This window comes from Monopterus albus, unplaced genomic scaffold, assembly GCF_001952655.1.
Source record: "Monopterus albus unplaced genomic scaffold, M_albus_1.0 scaffold10.1, whole genome shotgun sequence".
Lineage (NCBI taxonomy): Eukaryota > Metazoa > Chordata > Actinopteri > Synbranchiformes > Synbranchidae > Monopterus > Monopterus albus.
This window is the reverse complement of record NW_018127890.1, coordinates 2,858,046-2,871,722: the sequence shown is the minus strand read 5'-3', so window position 1 is coordinate 2,871,722 and position 13,677 is coordinate 2,858,046. Positions and strand designations below refer to the sequence as shown.

At 40.3% G+C, this 13,677-nt stretch overlaps 1 long non-coding RNA gene across 1 annotated transcript; it reads right to left on the bottom strand.

Moving 5' to 3' along the window:
- Positions 1 to 8,601: 8,601 nt before the first annotated feature.
- LOC109954498 (uncharacterized) lies at positions 8,602 to 12,357 on the bottom strand. Its single transcript, XR_002274135.1, has 4 exons — positions 12,285 to 12,357; positions 11,907 to 11,993; positions 11,375 to 11,481; positions 8,602 to 8,767 (listed from the first exon to the last, which is right to left on the bottom strand). It is a non-coding gene; the product is annotated as an uncharacterized LOC109954498 (long non-coding RNA).
- Between the last annotated feature and the right edge of the window lie 1,320 nt (positions 12,358 to 13,677).

The following is a 13,677-nucleotide window of genomic DNA, read 5'->3' as shown; positions in this document are numbered from 1 at the left end:
ATGATTTAAAATCTGGCTGTTCAGACCAGGTCATAACTCCAGTTGTCTGCGCATGCACCTCTGCCACTAGCTTGCCACTATTACACATTACTAACTTTGTGTCTCCTTTCTCCCGTAGTGTGTCCTCTCTCTCTCTCCCTGTACCTTTCTGCAGGTTGCCCTGGCCCTGGAGCTCTATGTCTCTGACGAGCAGTCACCGGCCACATCGACCTGATCAGTGTTTGATTGTTGTGTCTTGTTGCTTTTCTTCTTTTGTCTCTCCTCTATCCACTCACCCCAACCGGTCGAGGCAGAAGGCCGCCCACCAAGAGCCGGGGTCTGTCGGAGGTTTCTTCCGTTAACGGGAGTTTTTCCTCCCCACTGTCGCCAAGTGCTTGCTCAAGGGGGATTTGTTGGGTTTTCCCTATGTAATAATATTGATAACAGTAAGGTCTAGACCTTACTTTGTAAAGTGTCCTGAGATGACTTTTGTTGTGATTTGGCGCTATACAAATAAAATTTGATTTGATTTGATCTATCTCAGAGGGAGATCAAAAATGAACATCTTCTATTTTGTCCAATTTCATTTCAAATGAGACCCTAAGATCAGACAAGTGCTGTGGCACCAAACCCATGTCATAGCAGGCGCTTTGCTTTTGCCAGCTGATGGAAAGCACCTACTGGGCCGATGCTGCCTGGAGAGGAACTGAGTGAAATACGTTATTAAAGTCCAGGGCAACACAGTATGAATTTACCTTTTAAAAGGCGAACAAACAAATAAACAAATGCTTTGCACGTCAACAAACTGAGCATGAATGATTTTAGAAGGTGACCTTTCTTGGAGTGTGTCTCCTGGCTCTCTCAGTGCGCCCCACTGCTGCACACATTCATCCACAGTGTTTAATAAATGTGGTTCAGTGTGTTTTGCTTTTTTACCACAAACTGTGACAAATGAAATCAAAGCATCCAGCTGTGACCTGAGACAAAAGCAACTCTTTTGCCAAATAACAGCAGATACGAGCTTTTCATTTGTCCCAAGAGTCTTTATCTGCAAAATCAGGAAAGACTGAGGAGCTGATCTAAAGGTTCTTTGGCTCCTTTTGGCTTTGAGAAAAATATGGGACACAAACAGCAGCGTGATGTTTCCCTCACTCAGTGCCTGAAGTAACTGGATCTGTAATAAACACAAGTCAGCAGTGAATGAAAAGTGCTTCTAGCAGAAAAGAAGACAGTGCAGTGTCATATTCACATGTCATGCACTGACAAGCACAGTCAAACTACATGGTAATCCATCCATACATCCATTAGCTCTACCTCTGATTCAGTAGAGAGCTATGGAGGCTCCTGATGGTTCATTATATTAAGGCATATATAAAAAAATACATTCAAATATGCATATTTAATGGCCAGTAGATTTATTTGTGGCCTGTTATTTACTTTTATTTACTGCAGGAGTAAAGATTTGTTGCATTCAGTTTACAGAAATGTGCTAGAAATCATTTCACTGCTAGTATATAAACATTTTTTTAAGTCAGTGATTGATTTTTCTTTTTTATTTTATTTGACCTATCTTATTTTATTTTTTTCTATTTTTTTTACAGAACCACATGTAAAATGTACATACAGTACATTCTTCTGTGAAACAGTGACCTTCAGTGTTTGTAACTTTTATCAAACCTTTCCTTTAAGCATTTCAGTGACGGTCACAGGGGAATCATAAAGGATAAAATACTGTGGAACAATAACACAAGACGTGTTGTGAAGTCAGGAAACTGACTCAGTAGGTCAGTTACACAATCTCCAACTGATGTTTGCTAACGTTAGCCTCCATCAGTCCAAGCAGGGTTGCATCTTTATAAACGTTGCACCACAGTCCACGTGTCCCTTTTTCCTCTCCCTACTGTTCCTGCTGTTTCTGTTCTCTGATGTAAAGAGAAGTTTAATTGATTTTGTAAATTGCCTAGTTTTGTCACAAGCCTTCCAGTGTCTAAATGTATCCTGTTTATTTTCTCCTGACTTTACCTGCAGACACTGTTGCTCACCTGAGCTCTCACTGCTCACAGCCACAAAGAGCTCCTGTGGTACACGGAGTGGTGGGAGCTCTGGTTTCCAGCTGAGACAAGAGGCTGTAGTTTCCCAACAACACCCAGGACATGTGCTCTATAGCTGCAAGGATAATGAACCAAACTTGTGACTCTGTCCTCACATTATCAGTGCCACCAGTTAAACTAAGAGACATGAAGAATAAAACCAAGCCAAACTGGGGAAACTGTTCCCTGCAGATGGTATCCAGCAGACAGCAGTTTGATGAGGGTGACAACATGTGTTGGACACAGCGAGAGAATGTGTTTAGGGAGAGAGGAGTGCTGAATCTGCCCTGGAGACGCGGCGCTAACAAGGCTCTGCTGGACACTGTAGGCTAGTTTTTACTTTCATGTCTCCCATCTGCTCCAAAAGACAGCAGCTATCAGTTTTATTTCAAACCCCCAGTATGAGGCAGCTCAACTCAAACAATATAAAAGAGTGAAAAGTTATTTAAAATGTTTAAAATGCTGAAAATTTTAATTTCAGTCAGTTTTTTCAGATGACTTCTGATATGGGTGCCTTTTGTCACCCTTCCTGATGGACGGCACAGTTTGGTGCTTCCTATGTCACTGGTACAGACCTCACACCGTTTCATTTGTAACGTCAGACAGTGATTTTAACCTTTGACCCTGTGATGAAGTGGAGCTGTGTGACTGATGCTCTGTGCTCTGTATTACTTCACACCTTTGGTCTATTAGAGACTTGATAAATCCTAAAATAAGCAGCGTGTTAACAGCATAACCATGTCCTCTTAGCTGATGATGAAGGAAAAGGTGTATGAATACCGATCAAAAAGAAAAACTCCACATTAGATTATTCATCAGGAATTAAATATGAGCATGATATGAAGAATTATGTTTAAAATGATTATACATCTTGATATTTCAAAATCAGAATCAGCTTTACCAGCAGGTGTTTTGGACACATGAGGAATTTGACTCTGGTACAACAGCTCTCATGGTGGATGTATAATCCTCTTCTGTAAACAAGAAAAGAAGGTAAGACTGAGAGTGCAAGAAAAGAAAAAGAATGTGTTAGCCCTCTGAGGTGCAGTTGTTTTACTGGAAACTGCACAATGTTTGGATTCAGTGAGATTAGAAACAGGTTTTTTTTAACAGTGCACAAAGACTTTGTTAGCTATGCAGATGTAACACAGTTTCAAACTATTTATTTACTACTTTGGTGCAGTGTAACCATTGATAAACACAACACTGACAGGCTATATTGTTACCTTATGCAATAAAGTTAATATGGAGTTGATATGGAGAACTTCTTGTATGTCTGCTCTCCTGACACATGTAAATCCAGTACAGTTTTGTTTTGGTCTCCAACAACTCTTGAGGGAATTATCTGACTCTTTAGCTGTTAAATGCTCCACTGTTCGTCTGCCATCTGGTGCCAAACAGGCAGCACACAGTGGAGTTTTTTTTTTTTTTTTACAAAAACAGCCACCTGCTGGTGCCAGGAATGAGCCTGATGGGATCAGTAAAACTGTGAAGTTGGGACCATAAACCAAAGAAATGAGCTAAAAGATGCTACAGTGCTCTGCACTGACGGGAGCTGCAGAGCTGGTGATAACTCTCTACAGGTTCATCACTGCCAGTAATACTGTTCACGTTAGAAATATAAAATGATCAGAATTGTCAGGACAACAGATTTTAGTTGTAGCCAAACTTGATTCCTTTTGCCTGTGATATTTGGTGCACAAAGGATTTGAACTTTGTAGATAAACATTATGATACGTGACATGTATAAACACTGTTAGGTTTGGTGTAGCCATGTTTGACATAGGTGCAGGATGGACAAGCTGTTCAGCACCACATGGAAATGAACTGAAAACCTAAACTAACACCAGCGGAGTTTCACCTGTGACTGTAACATTTGTCTGAATCTGAACTGAAAAAAAATGTGACTGTGCTTCACAGCAGTGTTGTTCATTATAAGACCCATGTCATGCTCAGTGCATGCAGTGTGACAAGCTCCTCCTGTTGTCAGTAGGATTAGCGCTGCACCAGTGACCAAAATAATTATTTTACTCAACACGTTGTTATCTAAACACTCAGTATTAGGTTTGTCCCCAGTGAAAGCAATTGTTCACTATAGATCTTCTTTCATGGGGTAAATAGTAGCGCTGAAATATGAGTCACAAAAGCAGATAGGAATGAAGGTTTATATGGAATGTGTAGACAACCCTAATGCACACCTGAAAACAGAACTCTTGTTAAACACTGAACCTTAAAAATGTAAAATGTCAACTTCTTGTGTCTATACATCATATAAACAGCTATTCGTCTCAGATTCAGTGAACAGTCAGGCTTATGAACAGGATCCATCATACATACCTCTGGGCAAAATGTGTAATTGGTTTCTGTAGTTTCAATATGAATGGTTAGAGTGTTCGCATAAATTGAACTTCGTTAGACTGAGATGTAATTCAAATATAACTCAAGGCACCAAACCTTCATTTTCATTTTCAGATCTTTTGAAACCTAATTTGTTCATGTGTGTTTATGGATGGACGCACGCCACATAAGAGCTGTGAACATGGATGGAGACGCAATTACTCCAGGCTTTTGAGTGCACCGCTCAGATGGCTCATATTTTATTGGGATGCCAAAAACAATGCAGGGAAGGAAAACACAATCTTTTTGTTTCTGCAGTGTCACTGCTCAGGCCAGATGTTAATGACACAGTCTGGACAGAACAGAAATAGCTGCCTGAACTCACCGGTGAGGTCGAGAGTTTGCCTTTAAAGATTCAGCTCACCCAAAAGATCTATCAGTGATCATTAGCAGTGTTCAGCTGTGTTGAGCTCTTTGGCTGTGCATGCTCAGGAGACGGTTTCCGCCATCACATCAGTGCAAAGGGGCTCAACAGAGTTTCTCTTCTGATGCACACTGTTTATAAAAAAAAAATCACTATGACCCTCCAGAAACAACATGCTGGGTTATCTGATTGATATATAAATTGATATATGTAAGGTTTTATGGATGTTGAGAAGCTGAATTCAAAAAATGGACTTTAAAAGAGCCGACTGTCTGATGTTTCTACCATATTTATTAAAGTAAAGATAAAGACACCTGATATGGGCTCATGTAAACAACAGTGAGCTCAATGTCTTCAGCTGAATTATGAACATAAATGCTTTGGTTAAATAATCACCTTTAATAATAATAATCACAAAATTTAAATTGTGTGACTTGTTCTGCCTGAGACACAAAGTTTAGCCTCAGACTTGTAGCAAAAGCAAAAAGTTGTGTCATTAGATCCACCAAGAGCTTTGGTTACAAGTTCTGGTTGTTCTTTCTGTGTCTGACACAGCTCAGCCTTCTTCTTACACAAACCAGAACCATATAGCAACTTTGGATATTTTTGTTTTCAGTGGTGCAGAATTAGCAAAGATTTTTTTGGAAGCATTTTGCTTGTTGAGCAGTGAAATCAGGCTTCACTGTGAAGAGATATCACTGGATCTACTATCTAATAAAGAAAATGAAAAAAAGACAAAATGCTGTAATTATTCAACACTGTAAACACCACAAAATAAATTACATTAATCTAATTTGTGTTGGAGAGTTCACATTTTATTCTCCCAGATCTACCTGAATGCCAGTATTGCAGCTTTTAGAGATGAGTCGAATGAGGCTCGTTACTGGCGACCGACTGCACGGTAGCAACGGCGGCACCTGTGCTGAATCAAAGGAAACTTGTCGAGCCTGGTGGAGTGAACTTCTACTTTTTTCTTTTTTTTTTTTTACTTTGGTGGAGAGTAATGTTTACCTAATCTGAAATAGCTGTGGTGAACATTTCACACACCACTCTGTGTTCCTTTTTAAATAAGGTGCCAGCTTTTGTGTTGATGGAAGTTATTTGGTGGTTGACTCTGGAGAGCTTAAAGACTTGCTGATTAAGTTAATGGACTGCATCCAAAACAAATGTCTTCCTGTATCACTCTTTTGCTGGCTTATCAAAAGATTACTGCTAATTAAACACATGCCAGATGAGCCAAAATGCTCCTCTTCACTATCAGCCACAGAAAGCAGAAACCAAATTAAATGTAAATGGGTTGATTTGGCAAAAAAGTGGCGTAGAAATTGCACAGCAACTGCTTCCAGACTACTACTCCATGATGCTGCCACCAGAAGATGGTGCTGTTTCTTTACAAATATGCTTTTTTAAACTTATGTTTGCTGCTGCTGTATGCTGGCTCTGCTGGTTCTCCCTCCAGTCACCCAATCAGATGAAAGTAAAGCAGGAGAGAGAACCGGCAGGACTCCGGGCAACATGTGTCTAAAACCATCATCGCCAGAAGGCATAACTCTTCAAACAGTTGCAGCTTCTCAGCAGGTAGTGACCCATAACCTCCTAATCTGACTGTATGTGCCTCTCATGCAGCTGCTTGTATTGTAAGTTGTATATTTCAGGAAGGTTTATGTCTCTCTTATATGAATATTCTCTCAGCTTCTTGCATAGTGTCAACCTTTGTGTGTAAAATTGAGTGGGAACATAAACCTGACTAAATAGGTAATTAAAAAAAAGCCATATACAAGGAATTCACTGGAGGGTCAACTACCATGAACTGGAGATTTGAACCTCTATCCCAGGACTGTCTCTGCGGCTGCTTCCTCAAACATCACACAAAGTTAATCTGATCTAAAGTGTGGCCAGCAGTATAAACCATCTCACTTCACTCTGAAACTGTTATATTTGGTCCTTAGACACTTCTTATAGCATCTAGGCCAAACATTACAAATCTGTCTAATTAGCATCTACTTTCTAATGATCTTGTCATTTTCTTTAAAGGTCAATAGGAAATGTAAGAATATACTGTTACTGGAATTTTAACAGTTGATGAAAAATGTTAAATTGTTTTGGTTTTAGAATTTGATTTTGGGTATTCCTGCATGTTCGCAGTGGTACGTGGTGAAATCTACTTGTAATAATTAGAAAGTGAGAAAACATCTCTTTAGCTTCATTGAGTAGTTTTTCTGGAACTTTCAATCAAAGTTAATTTAATGTCATGTGTTTTTTTTACTGTGCACTATGGATTCTTCATAAAGAAATGTGAACATCTACAACCTGCCAAGGTCAAGAATGAGCTTTGAACCTCAACAATCTAAAACAGACCACACAGCGATCTTGTACAAAATGATTCTCACCACGTGCTGTGTGATTTGGATAAAATGCCAAAGTGATGCTTTTCTTTAATGTCATATGATTCAGTAGTAATTATGGCAGTCATGGTAGTAAAAGTAGAGAGAAATCTGTCTCTAAAAGTAAGGAAACTGCTTTTATCTTTTAAAAACACAACCAGTCGTCACCACTCTGACATTTTATATAAGTATTTATCATATGAAGAACAGCGTCAATCAGCACTTCATGCTCGTCCTAATAAATGTCTCCTTCACTATTGACCTGAGTCATTGAATTCCATATTACCTGTTTGAGTTTCCAATAGCATTATTGTTTTGTTGTCTCTTTCATTTTCTCTCCTGTGTGGTTTTAATTTTCTCATGAAGCTTTCAGGGCGGCACAGTGGTGCAGTGGTTCGAGCCCCGGCCGACCCAGTGTCAGCTGGGATTGGCTCCAGCCCCCCCATGACCCTCTTCAGGAATAAGCGGTATAGATAATAGATGGATGAAGCTTTCATGTTGCTGCTGCACATACAGTTTATCATGAACAAAGCCTGATCAGCAACAGGGGATTAAAGCTGCTCACTACTGACCTTTGGGCCTAAATGAGACATTACTTTAATTTGACTGTCAGGAAGACATTACACTGGTCAACCTCCGAGACTAATGTGAGGCATTACAACTAGTCTAATAACAGCTGGTCTCTTGGATTAATTATTTAGAGACTAATTAGTTTTGGATGCTTGTTGTGCAGAAGCTGTTTTGTTTGTATGTGTCAGTGTAAAAGAACAGAGGAAAATAGTAGTTGATAACTCATGTGAATTCAAAGGATGGACAATTGCAACACGTCTCACTGTTAAATCAGATGTTTATGTCACATGACCACATCACCTGCTTAAACTGATTGGATTTAATTCATTAAAATTAATAATCTGAAAATACTGTGTCCAATACAGGTCCAGTGTGAGGTTCACCTGGACATGGACAGATACAGCTACGAAGACACACTGAATGCACCTGCCGGCTGCACTGCTTTTAGCTAATATGCTGTTTGTCCCCATAAATGAATACGAGTAGGTTTTGGGACATGATCTGTTAAAGGAAATGTTGCTCAGTTCCATACTGTAACTGTCACAATCACAATCCTGGCCTTGTTATGTTACAGTGTTTTCCATGATGTATCCATCCCCATCCAGTCTCTGGACTTTCCTTCTGACTCTGGCCTGCACACCTGCCTCATTCCCTCATTACCCAGCACTGAATTTCACACCATCTACACCAGTTTCAAGTTCTCCTGTCAGCTCTCCAGTTATCTGGAGAGTTATCCTGACCTCCAAACCTGCTGCCCCACCTTGCCTTTCATGATGGATCCATGTTAGCAGTTTTCTTTTAGCAGAAACGCCTGTCAGAGAGCGGGAACATGCTAAAAAGCATACAAGTGGACAAGACAATGAACTTCTTGTTAAGTCTTTGTACGAGCTTCCAGCACATTCTCCATGTATCCTTAGCACCGATGACAGTTTGAAGAGTGATGCACCTCAGTTTCAGTGTAACTCACTGCTGTGTTTTCCTGGCTGAAAAACAAAAAAAGCAACAAACTAGTTGCTTTTGAGCGCACGCCAGTGAACTACCTTATTATGCATGCACTCACTGTCTCCATTGATTTGAGATGTTGTTGACGCTGTTGTTAGGCTGCATATTAGTTTCCTTGTCATTTATTAACTGTGCTTCTACAATGACAACATGCCTTGAAGGTGCTAAACACTGACACATACCAGCAGAGGGAATAAAAATGTCAGGTGAAACAAATGAGATGCTCTGGTGTCACTGTTGAACGTAAGCCCAGCTTTTCATTATGGTTGCAGCAGATTATTTCCTGTTTGGACTTGTGTGCCTTCCTGTCTTGATAGAACATTTATTGCTCTCAGCTGCTGTGCATCACACTCATGTTCCAGCATTTTGTTAAAGTAGATGCTGACTGAAAAGTGTACATTAAGGGAAAGTACAAAAGTATTATCACTAGAGTGTGCTTAAAGTATCAAAAGTAAAAGTACTCATTCTGCAGGAAAGTGGCATAAAAATGGAACCTGATGCAGACAGTTGTTCATTGTTCTGTAGTTTGCTCAGTTGTCCATCTGACCTACCTTGTCACTTCCAGTTGCCACGTTATGGCAGTGAAAAGCTTGGAATAGTTCAGACATTGATTTTTTTCCTTCATCTTGACTGGCAAGAGGTGACTTTGTATTTACATCTGACAATGGCAGAAACTTCAGATTGGAATCGATTTAGTGTCCCAGAAGAGATCTGGTACTTTGACATTGCTACAAAGATTTAATGATTCACCTACTTGTTATGTAACATGACACAATTTGTGCATTTTCTCTAACAATTATTTGTGTGGGTAGACACTGATCCTGAGTCAGGTTTGGTGTTTACAAAAGCTTGTTTCATACATATCAAAAGACTGATTGGTTTCATTAATGATTAATTTGTGGATTCTGTTTTGGATTATATGCTTACTCTATAAATAGTCAAAAAAAAAATCAAATATCAAACAGAAAAAATTAGAAAATTCTCATGTTAGGGGGCAGGAACCAACAAGAGCAGTGTCAGTCTCTCCAGACTGGCTAATATGTGGACTAGCAATGAATGCTGTGCTGATATCCTTGGTCCCCAGAGGATGAACCCTGATGACTCTGGTGACCCCCTGACTTTTTTTCTAGCACCACTATCTGATTGACATTTTTGAGTTTTACTGAAATAGCTCAACAACTACTGGATGGATTGCCATGACATTTTATACATACCTCTGTGGTTATCAGACAGCAGGTATAGCCTAAGTCTCCTACAAGCACCAACATTTCCCTCACTTTTTTTTATGTCTTAGTCCCACCCATGTAAGATGTGAGGAAAAAAATGCAAGGACTCAAGGAAACGTTAACAATGAGTCTTGGGACGTCCCAGAGGAGTTGAAGAAACAACTGAACTGAGTTCATCTGAAGCATCCAGCCACCAACTGATTTACAATAAAGGGTCATGTTGTGTCCATAAAAGACTTCAGTGAAGGATGGCATCTTGTATTCTTGCTCCTGGCTCCTCCAGCAGCCCCTCGCTACTCAGAGCAGGAAGAAGAGCTTTGGAACATCCTTCAAGATGGCTAACTAGAACATTAACATCAGATAAACATGCTCCCAGTGACAATGCTAACATACTGGTGCATAGCAGGTATAGTGTGTACCATGTCCACCCTCTCAATTCCCTTATTTTATCATTCCTCAGACCTCGATCCTCATTTGACCAGGAAGCCATTCCATCCCTTATTTTATCATTCCTCAGTCCTCTATCCTCATTTGACCAGGAAGCTATTCCGGTCTGCCATGATGAAAGATGTCCCAAAGCTCTTATTTCTGCTCTAAGGAGCAAGGAGGCTGCTAGAGGAACAATAACTGAGGATACACAAGTGCATCCTTTGTGAGTCATGTCAGATAGACATGCTCATTTACTGCAAATCAGTTTGTGATTGGATGCTTCACATAAGGATTTGAGGAAAGGATATGTCAGTTAAAACATGTTTCCTCAGCTCCTTTCTCCTCAAAGTTTCTTCTTACATCTTTTTTTAAGTGGGTGGGACTAAGATGCAAGAGAGGGACACGTGGATGCAATTAGGGAAACTGAAACCTCTGTTTCTGTGTTTGGTTGTGTTGTTTTTCCATCTGTGCTGTGAAATGAGTTAAGTGATTAAGAACTAAGACTGAAAATTTAGTCTTGATTTTGGAAGCATTTATTTAAAAAACTCCAGAACAGCTACTGTGTGGAGCTTTATCTAAAGCATTATTTCTTCACTTTGGCTCTAAAAATGTTTAAAAAGTAACTTGAACCTACTGAGCTGTGTAACAGCAACACATTCTACTGACACGTTAAATACAACAACCTTTTAATGTCAGTGTGCTGCTTCCTTTGTGTAGTTGTGCCTAAGATTACGTGTGTGTTTGTGCAAGTGTCTTTGCACTTGTGAAACACACAAAGGAGCAGCATTTGAGAATTTTTATCATTGCTGCAAACGCTGTCACTGGACTGTTTCTCTACACTGCAATTACAGAACAGAGAATGCTGCGCCTTATTTAAAGAAAAATGTAGGCAGACAGAAGCAGAAGGGTCCCGAACCCACAACCCTCAATTACCTCACTGTGACGCACAAGGGTGCCTCTGCTGGATGCCGGGCTGAGGGGAAACTTGTCCAAGTGTATGTTATTTACAGATCCAGTAAACTCAGCGCTGCGCCTTTACCCTGAGGGTTCAAACGGAAAAGGCAGAGTGAGGTTCTCTTCCTCATGAATTCTTTATTATTCAGCACAATGACATTATTCTTCCTCTTCTTTGATGTTCTGCTCTTTAATATTCTTTTCTTTCAGTTTATAGAAGTTGAAGTGTTAATCCCAGTGAGGGAAGGTCAGAGCTGATTCATCATTCCATTAACCCACTTCAAAACCCACGAATCAAAAATGGATATATACAGCCCACACTTTAAGTATCCTGCATCTCGAAAAGCCTTTATGGGGCTTGTCATTATGATTTAACAGTGGGAAGTGCCAGGTTTAATCATCTCCCCCACCCACACAGGTTTGAAACAAATGCTTTCCCCCCTGTGTGTGTTAGCGGTCGTTTCAAATAACCAGGAGACTTTAAAGAGGATGTAGGAAAAAACATAAATACCTGACAGATCGAGTGATGCAATTCATTGCGACAGGACACAGTCAGCAGCTGCTTGAGCGTGTAATCTTACCAGAGGGATCTGTAGAGCTGGTTAGGGGCAAATAAAAAGAGAAAGGGAACACGTTGTGAAATCAGTTGGAGCATGTTGAGATTTCAAATTAAGATTTCATTTTAAGGTGACACATACGTCTTGCACCAGACACAGTGATGTGTTCTGTCAGTCAGGTGTCACTGGGCGGGTGTTGATACTTTTCAAGGTCACTGACACAGAGAACTGAGAAGCTGCTTCTCACAGGCTATCAATCAGTCAGTAAATTGGTCTGATTATTATGACCAAGCTTTATACAGAGGATTCACCCCCTGCTCCAGTAAACACACCTTGTCCCACCCAGACCTGCTGCTGGTCAACTCTCTGCTGCTCTGGTTTATCTGCTGCACAGTCTGATGCCTGCAAGAAATAAAGAAACCTGGTTCCATACATCTGATTGTAAGGCTTGTTATTTGATACTAAGCTAATCTTCTGTTGCTTTTGTGTTTGTTAAAGTCTGGTTCTAACTGTGGCATGTTTAATTATATATAAATATTACATAATAGGTAACAATGATTGATTTCAGAAACCTTTAATATCTGGTTTCTGCAAACAGTTGCCTTTTTACACATCCAGTAAAAAAAAGCTACATTGGCATTTATTTTAAGTTGTTTGTGTCTTCATAATCTATTTAGTAGCAACTTATTGTTTATAAAGGAATTATCAGCATGCTGCATTGCTGACAAACTGAAGGGATAAATTACAGCCAAAGGCTTTTTCACTTCTCTTGTACCTGATCTGTACTGCATTAACACATTTGTATTTGCCATTAAAGGATAATGTTGGTGATTTTCCAAATTCACTTCTCCTACAAATCCCATCCAGAGGCTAATAGTGACAGTGAATGTGATGTTCTCACAGTAATGTGTGACAATCCAGAACCTGGTTTAGATCATTGGTCTGAGTTGTAGACCTCCACTGTAGCCCATCCATCCATCCAAGGTCACAGGGGGCTGGAGCTAATCCCAGCTGATACTGGGCAAGAGGCGGGGTCCACCCTGGACAAGTCACCAGTCTATCACAGGGCTGACATGTAGACAAACAACCACACACACTCATATGGGCAGTTTAGAGTCACCAGTCAACCTAAGCTGCATGTCTTTGGACTGTGGGAGGAAGCCAGAGTACCTGGTGAGACCCCATGCAGGAAGAACATTCAGACTCCACACAGAGAGGCCCCGGGTTAGCTGGGGCTCGAACCCAGAACCTTCTTGTTGTGAGACAACAGTTGTCACTTTTTTACAGTGTCTGAAGAGTTAACTGGTCTCTGCTGTGGTGACACTCCTGCACTAGCTTCTTTTTGATATGTGTAGCATGAAATGCTATACTTGTATTGCGATGGAACCTAAAATGACCTGTAGTGATATAAATACTGATTTAGTTACTATGAAGTTAAAGTCCTTGAAGTGATGAAATGTTTGTTATGTCTACAAGCTGCATGTGGGACACATTATATTCATGCCTCTGAGATGTCCAGTTACTGAGGGAACAGTTTCTCTGAAGGAAAATTCACTGAGTTAATTTAATGTGACCAAAACTGCCTGTTATACAGGTTGAGGAGGAGGAGGATCCCATGTGAAAGCATCCACACAGCCACATCGATGACTCACTCAGTCATGATATACGATGTGACAGTCACCACTGGAGTCAAAGCTCAGGGAGCCGGTTGTTGGTTCAAAACAT